Here is a 9,937-nt window from a genome sequence, read left to right as displayed (position 1 = left end):
TGTTACTTAAAAAAATTGCCTCTTAAGTACAATGATTGTTTCGTCAGATTCTGAGTATTTTTTTTTTCGTAAAGAAATTTAATTCAAATTGCTTGGTAAAATTTAACTTGATAATTTTTTAATGACTCATCTAATACATACATCATTTTGTGAGTTCTATAAAATTGAGTGATTAACCTATCAAAGTTCAAGGATAAATTGATATTGCTAATTTTCTCAGTATCGTAATATAATTTTGACCAAATCTTGATACGTCAAAAATCATGATCACAAAAAGTTAATATTTAGATACAATAAAATAGAAAAAAAGTAAATGATAAAAGATATTATTAAGATAAATAAGGAATTTTGTCATATTTTTTTACAGTTTTTATTAGCAGTTGCTAAATAATCATGAAGATATGTAAATTCACTAAAAATGTAATAAAAACAATATATTAAATTTTATTTTAAATATTCTAGGGTCATTTTGACAGTACAAAAATATTACACTAATTCCAGTGACGAATTAATTGTTCATAGATAAGTTTTACGTCTTTCACTATGATAACATCGGGATGTTACAACTTTGTTGATATTTTAATATTTTATAAATAATTATAATAAAGATAAATGTGATTTTTATGAATTTTTAAAGAGTACTCAAAAAACCTAGTTGAACTGAAATAAAACTAGCGAGATTAATAGGAAAAAAACTAACAAATTTGTTATATTATATAATTCTTATTGTTGTAATAATTTAAGACTAATCGATAAAAGTAGTACTCGTTTATGATATAAGATTTTGTTTTCGAGAGTTATATTTTTTGAAAATAACAGTTGAATTACATTATTTGCAATCTTTGATGAAAAATAGTCAGTAATGATAGAAATTGATGCATTTTTTTGTTTCAAATGAATACTTGTATTTACTCTTTTATAAAATCTAGTCCTAGTTTTTACTGTCCTGGAATTGGGACATTTACCTTATGTATAAAGATTTTACAAAAAATATTTTATGGAAAAAATAGCTCGTATTTTTCCCATAAATTGATAACATAAATTAAAAAATAAATATTGTTAACTCTAATCTAACTAGAGAAATATAGGGCTAATTTGTTCGACAATTCATAAATGAACAAAGAAATGTACTTGATATTTCGAAATTGTATACTCAAGGTCTGGTCCAGAAACCAAAAAAATATACCTGCCTTTATCAAACTTAATAATCTCATAATAAAACGAAAATTTTAATCAATAGGAATGAATAATTTACAATGTACATTCGCAACAACAATAAATAACTCAATTTAAAATAAATACATCATAATGGACCTGAAATTCAATTATTGTAACTTTTTAATTGTGTTTCTTTATTGTTTTGAACGAGAAAAATACTACTCGCATTTAAGACCTCAATAACTATTATTATGAAATATGATATGAGAGTTTGATATTTTTCAAGTTTGAGTTGAAGAGGGAGGTTCTTGCACGACTTAGAGTTTAATACGGAGAAAGCTTATATGTATTGAAATTAATTTTAAAAGAATGAAATTCGAATATACCTTTTATATAATTGTTTAATTATTCACTATTTCATTGATAAAATTCTATTATTGCCAGTGTGAACGGTCAAATGCATTGGAAAATAAATTTTATTTCAATTTAATTATTTCCTTTCACTCGAAATAATTTTTAATCTTTATTTTCAATAACTGCGATAACCTTCTTCAATGAAAAGTAATTAATTTGCATGGAATAAATATTTCCACATGAAGTGAATTATTTTGGAATTTTTTAATTAAGTTTAATCCAATCAATAGTTTAATTAAATAAACGAATTCATATTTAATAAATAATCCAAAAAGTTTTATTATTTGTTCGCCTTTGTTTCACTATACAATGTTGAAAATTTTTATTCCCAAAAACTCCAAATAAAATATACTGTTGAATATTAAATTAATTAATCCACTCTTTATGGTTTATTGTTGAAAGTTTGATTTTATTACATACCACCAGTGACTCAATTAAAATTTCGTTAGATAAATAAAATCAACTTTGTGTTAAAATTGTTGTAGATTGATTTGTCCTGGTTTTAGCATATTAATTAGAGAAGTACTTGTTTATGGACAATAGTGCAGTTAAAAGGATGAAGAATATTTCAAATATATGATTGTTTTTTTTACCGAGGAAACATATTGTTAGTGTGTAGTTGTCACATCAAGTCGAAGTGTCAACAGTAAATCATTGGTTTGTCGACGGACATGACTAATCAACTTGACCGAAAAGTAACGAGATGATCTAACTGTATCCATCTAGAGGGGATGATTCATTGTTTACACTCTGATTTGAAATAGTTCTCAATAATTCAAATTCGTTGCTGATAAATAACAACTTTACTCGCTTATTTCATTTAGGATTAAACAGTTACTCTCAACCAGGGATCGTCAAAAAAAGTATTTTCAATGACACATAACTCAATTACTGGGAAATTGTTAATCAGAAAAAAGAAATTATCAATTACTTCTGCAATGGATAATATCGAAAAAAAAATTATCAATTACAGTATTAATTGATAATTTTATTTTTAAAATTATCAATTGATAATGTAATTTGTAATTTAATAAATCCAATTACAAATTAATAAAGTAATTTGTAATTTCGTAGATCCAATTACAAATTAACGGAGTAATTTGTAATTTTATAGATCAAATTACAAATTACTTTTGTAATTGATAATATTTTTGGTGAAATTACAAATAACAGGAGTAATTTGAAATTTTTTTTGCCAAATTACTAAATACAAAAGTAATTTGTAATTTAATAATTGAAATTTATAAATTAATAATTAGTAATTTTACTAAGAATTAATTAAAATTTTTATTTATTTTGTGATGAAAGCATCACGTTCTCATAATAAGACAAAAAAAATGTTTTAATATGTATATCAACGATGCAACTTATGGTTCAATAATAAATTATGTGCTTTAAAGTTCACACATATATTTTGACCATAACACATGTGTTTATAACAACTTATTTATATTTTAATGTTCGTCAAGATGTTTTAATGTTGAATCATACAATTAAACGTTCTAACTTATCTTTTAATGATTAAATATATGTTCTAACGAACATTAAAGCAAGCTTAAGAACAGCAAAAATGAATTAGATCATCTTACCAAAAGTGGATTGTCTACAATTGCTTGAGTTTTGAGCAAATGTTGGCAGTTGGTCAGCCAATATTCACTAAGAATGCCTTGGTTGTATCTTTGCAGACGATGAATAACTCTCTAGGATGAAATGTTCGTTCCAGGATTACCAAATGTAGACTCCCGATGGTTAAGTTGGAGGGTGATAATACCGAATGCACAAAATCAACACCAAATATTATCAATTGTTGTGACTAAGTACTTTTTTAATTCAATCCATCTACAAACCAATGAATAGCTTGAACGATCAACGAAGACGATAATGTAACGATTTAGTCTTTATCTGTATATTTTTATTTAATACTAATAAAAATATATAAGATACTCCATGCATGATCAGGATGTCAATATAAAAACTCCTATGGAAGAAATGTATAAATAAAATAAAATTTGGGAAAATATATTTGTTTTTATATAAGAATTGGCCAATTATTATATCCATAAATGTATAGTGGATGTAATTTTAATAATAGATTCCCCAAGTATACGTTTTCCATGAGGGAATTTAAGCTCATGTATAAAAGCAAGTAAATTTTTTTATTTATTTTTTCGACAATATTTTTTTTTATTTAGCTGTTAATTTTTCATCAAATTGAACATAATATAAAAAAATGAAAATTTATTCGTAGAGTCTAATATTACATTTTACATTTATGGATTAGTTTTTAGAATTTAATCTATACTTCTTCTATACTACTATGTAAGGTTCTGGTGTCTGTCTGTCTGTTTGTTCGGGGTAATCTACGGAACGGCTAATCCGATTGCGACCAAATTTTGCAAAAATGTAGAAGGTATTGTGGGGAAGGTTATAGGATACTTTTTGTTTATGTAAATTGTTTATAACAATTGAATTCGTTATTAACAACAGAAAACGGGATCTATTCAATATATTTAAACTCTTTCAACGGGAAATTTGTTCTTTTGGTAAAATTAAGTTACAAACCATGGAAAATGTATAAAAGTATACTATTTCTATTTATAACAATTGAATTTGTGACAAACAATAATAAACAGGATATATTTGAGTTCTTCCAACGTGATTATCACATTACGCGGACGAAGTCGCGCGAATCTGCTAGTCAAAATATAAATGTGATAAAGAATTAATTTCATGCATTTCATTTTTTATTAATTGTATACGTATTGTAAAGTATATGGTTATGTATTTTATGTTTATATCGAAAACTAATAGGAATGCACAGCTGATTTGTTTATTTTACAATATATGTATAAGAAATTGATAGTACATGAGAGAGGAAGATGATAAAAATTATTACAATTTATTTACTAGTGAGAAAAATAATATTTATTTGAAGAGAAAATTGGTTACAGATCCATACACTAAATAATATTTGGAGAGACTGACGACAGTGACTTGTCTTTTACATCCCTTCTCTCTAGGAGGGTGTGTCTTTTGTCCTACCACTCTGTCGGTCCCATTAGTCCCATTCATGAGGGTCACATATTTTAATTTTCTTATTTTCAGACAAAGGTATAAATCTAAATCAGAGATGGGCAAACGTGACTCTTCAAAGCCAATGTGACTCTCCAGGTATAATTTTCAGAGCTATCACTCCTGCGAGTAAGAGTGAGAGAGGTATAAGATTTTACTAGCTAGACTTTTTTACTGGTGCTCTGCAAAAGTTAAAGTTTGCCCACCCCTGATCGAAATATTTGAAAAGTAGTCATTATAACTAGGAAATACAATAAAAATTAAAGTAACACAATCGTAAAAGAAACTTTCTTGATAATTAGAGTCAAACAAAGAAAAGGAAAGCTAGCTCATAAATTCACTCTTTACAATGCAAAAATAAGTCTTTGAAATGAAGATATAGACAATGATAAGTACCTTTCAATTTACCTTTAAATCTAATTTTGCTGTCTAATATAACGGGGGAGACATTAACCAATCTGTCAGGGCCATTGACAACTTCTCAGACGGAGAGTCCCACTGTGAAAGTCACAGCAAACTCTACCGGGGTTTAAGGAAATTCGGTACAAAATTGTCACGGTATATTATTTGAATAATAATCATAAAAAGATGTAAATTTACGAAAATTCATACATTATCTTAGTGATAAATAATCTTCCTATAACTTCCTTCTTCGAATTGACACAGTTATTGGACTGAATTTGTCTATTGCTATAATGTCATTAGTTATTGTATGTTACATTTTGAACAAGTTTACTTGATTTCTGAAAATTTTAATTCAACACAACAATCTTTTAAGAAAAATGTTGAGATCATTTTACAAGAATAGGAACATTACAATTTTTTCAACTGGATATCTGTGGTGTATACAGATCACTATACTAATATAATTGTCTTAATGAATTTTCTTCTAATATGTAAGATGTGGTTTGACATAAAAAAAAAGGGCTTCAAAGTAATATATTTAAATTGTTGCTGACAGTTTTGTTGTGGTTTCCACCTTCATGATTCAAGTAAATCTAATTTAATCAATGACTAAGAAGAACGTATAACTTGTTTATCTAACAAGTTGTGAATTAAATCATTTTCTAGAATAATATATAAAATTATGAATAACTTAGTCTGTAACTTTGATTCATTGATAATTAATTAATGAGCAATATAATTTACCAATATTATTAGATATTGGAGTAATTCATTTAGTCCAGTTCTACAGGCGATATTAGCAGCAATTGTTTGAATGAGAGTTTGAAGTAGAATATTATTGTATATGAATAGATTTGAGAACGTCTAATAAATAAGTTGTGTAAAAGAGATCGAAATTTGTATAACGTGTGAGAAAATAAATTGAAAGGTAAGAATAATATTTTATAATTATAAAATAGTGAGAACTTGGCAAGTCAGTCCTTCAAGGACTAAAAAACATAAGTATTGACATATATATATATATACCAAATTGAAATCTGTATTTATAAAATCGAATTATCACTAATTAAATCATCATTTTCTATTATGAATTATCACACAAATTCTAAGACCACAAAAGTTAAAAATTTGTGATCTGGCAGATAGATTTCTTATATGACGTAAACGTTTATTGAAAAGAGAATTTCTCGAAATTCAACTTCTAATAAGTCAAAAAAGTAGCTGTATAACTTACATCACAAAATTATTGTATAATAAAGAGATAGAAAAAGAAAGCATGGTTTTGGAGTAATCCATTTTGGAGCACAACTTGTGTCTATTATACATTTTGAAGTAAGGTTGACTTAAATTTTTCAATACTTACTTAATATTACTTCATTCGTTCAATATATCAACTTGTCAATATAGAATTTTTTTTGTTTCATCAAATTCTTACACACAGAATGTACTTTCTAATCGTAGAACTAGACTTTTTTGAAATGACACTTGGTCTAATTAATAAAAAGTGTTTCCATTGGATGAATCATCTCGAAATTAAGTTAGAGTTGTACTGTTTATTGTCATCCATTATCAGAAGTGTATTAAATTCTGACAGTATTTTATTATGCTTCACTTTCATTGCTTTCCTAATACATACGTAATAACTTTTTTTTAACTTAATTTTTAAGTTTTTATTAAATAGTTAACAATGACGTGTTTACACTAACTAGTAATTGCTATATAAATATTTCAACATTTTCATTACATTCAAATGATAATATAAAAAAAAAATTTTCTCATCGGTAATATAGGCTTAATAATATTGCACAAAAATTGACATTACGACTATTCCTTGTAGCGTGACCAACTCACTCATTTTTATACACATGACATTTAAAAAAAATAATTCTATGTAACAGATACATAATAATGTAAGCAATAATAATTAAAAATTTATATCGTAAGTAAAAAAAAGCCCAACAAATAATATTTTATATTTTCCATAAAAATTTAGTCACTTGAAAAGAAAGACTTCATAAGAAATACATTTCTTCCACTTCGACTAGCACAAGACGCTGCCTATAACGCTATCTCACTTAGATACAGTGGGACTCCTATAATTTCGAATCCGTAATTTCGATTTCCCCTTGTTTATTGGGCGGAGCGATTCCCCCACTCTATAGTATTCCCCTCATTTCTTTATACTCATATATTATTTAACTATTGTTTGGTTTAATAAAGAAATTTGCATAATTCGTTCTAAACAAATTTCTGTCTTATTTAATTCAAAAAAATCCTTGACATTTCATTCATTCATATAGAAAATATTATTTTGTTTCTGAACATTGGAGGTTATGTTTGCCATAACCAAATTGCCTAAGAGAAAAAGAGACAGAATATATTTTATCTGTCTCTCTCGATTCCCCCTCTTGCGACGGATAGTCTTAGGAAGGGGATTGAAATTAAACGGAATTCGAAGAAAAGGTCGTCGAATTTATAGGAGTCCCACTGTACGTGAAATCACTAAAATATGAAAAAATCATAGGAAAAAAAATCAGCGCATTTTCGCTTTTGGGTAAATTTTTTCTCTCGGTTATTGCGGATGTTTTGACGTTGAAAAATTAAAAATTTCCCATTGTACAAAAAATGTGCCCACTAATGGAGTAAATCCTCCTATATTGAATTAACGATTTAAGCATTTTTAAAATTTAATAATTCCACCCTTATTACTCAAAAAATTATTTATAAATTTAATGAATTTTTTATTCTCAAATATATGTTTATAAAAATTTGATGAAAATTTAAAAAAATATTATTTTATCATCGTGGTTATCATTCCTGTCTACCTGAGAAATTCTTCTACCATGCGATCCACAAATACCCAGGAAAAAATTTTCTTAGGCAATTTTATGTAGGAAATTGGCCTTATATGGTTTATGCATAGAACGTATATGATCTTATATAGATTCTATATGAAATTTATAAGATCATATATGTAATTTTTTTGGCCATTATGTTACGTATACGATCTTATATGTTTCATATATAATCCATATAAAATCGTACTCTTTAAAAATGAAACAGTGAAAATAATAAAATACACTGCAAAATCAATAAATATTCACTGATTTCGCCGTCTCATATATAATTAATATAAGATCATATATGTTTTATAAATGAACTATATAAGACCGATTTCCCATACACGATCATTTAAAAAATTTTTTTACCGGGTAGAAGATTTTATTCCCAAGGGTTCAAATGTTACCTGATATTATTTTTTTTTTAGTAAAAGGTGCAGTTCCAGTTAACACTGTTATATTGTGGTAATGAAAAATGTTCCATTACAGTAATACATTCTGGGGCTAACACGCACTTTACTATTTCCTACTCAACAATTTATTTTTTTTTATATTGCTATTATATGGCGCAAATAAAACAGTTATATTATTGTTGTAATGGACAAATATAAAAAAAATTACATAACATGGTTATTAAAACAACCGAAAAAAGTTATTTTCATTATACATTACTAATTTAATTGGATTTTCTGTGGTTTTTCACTATATCATCGTCTTTAAATTAAAATAATTTTTTTACAGTAATATTCAGTGTTTACAGGAGTGTTACTTCATGACAATGAACAGTTCAATTTTCGAATCCACCATTATTTATCTTTAGTTAGTCTTAAAATTTAAAATATATACACAATATATAGTGTAATGAAGAGTTTGTATTCATTATAATATAATAAGAGAGTTCTCTACAACGGAGTAATATTGTTCAAAAGTTAAAATTTGTGCAAAGGTCAAATTCTTTTACTCCAAAATTTAATAATATTGAAACATATTTATGATTGATTCAACATGACCTCCTTTCGTTGAGTACTATATCTAGAAATACATAGAATGACAATGTTAAAGACGAATTGGTAAAAATAATATGAAATCATGTCAAACAATTATAAAAACTTCTAAGAAAACTCGAGAGTATCACTGTTGTTGATTTTTTCATTCTCATGTGATTTTCACTTGAAACCATGGTTAATTCAAGAATCATGTATGACATCAATAGAAATTATATAAGTACATTTGCACTACTCAAAGAATCACACAGCATGTTATTCAATTTCTTGTATGATTTCTCTCCAAATTCTACGAAAACTGGTAGGCGAAATTTGTCACAACATCCTTAAAATGATATGATTATCTTCTGATTCAAGGATTGACAATGTTTTTGTCAATTTAAATGAATAAAAAAATAGAAAATTCTCAACAATTGAAATTAATCAGCTATTATAAATCAATTATTTAAGTTAAAAAACCAAAATGATGTTTAGTTTTGCTCCATTGATTTGTTTTGTTTTCCACTAATCTCATTTAAAATTTCTGTCTCAACAGAAAAAATATCAGCATTACTATAATAAGGTATTATGACCTCGACAACAGAAGGACGTCTAGTTGACTGTTGACATGACTTGTATGTCTTTCGATAAATAAATGTAAAGATATTTTCTATTGTATTTAACATAGAAATAATGTGATAATAAAATTTAAAAAAATCTTATTATTGTAATAACACATTTCATTTAAAAAAAATATAAATAGCAAGAAGATTTTCCTTCATCCCTTGCAAAACAAATGGGCGTTTCATATGGACACGCTCTGTGTATTTTTATGCATAAGTCTGACACTTTCTTCTATTTCATAAATAAGAACGTCAATGTCATGAATATTAATGATACCTTTAAAATATTTCATAAAAATTAGTTAATAATATATCAATTATAATTATTTCAAATAAAAAAGTCAGTTATGTGGTATTAGGAATGGTGTAAAAATACAAGAATTATACTTAGTCATAAGGGGGGTTAGGAATACTAAATACGTACCTGAAATACTTTCATGGA

This window comes from Chelonus insularis, unplaced genomic scaffold (assembly GCF_013357705.1).
Source record: "Chelonus insularis isolate UGA/USDA-ARS -01 unplaced genomic scaffold, ASM1335770v1 contig_23_pilon, whole genome shotgun sequence".
Lineage (NCBI taxonomy): Eukaryota > Metazoa > Arthropoda > Insecta > Hymenoptera > Braconidae > Chelonus > Chelonus insularis.
The sequence above is the reverse complement of the archived record's forward strand: the minus strand, read 5'-3'. Positions refer to the sequence as shown.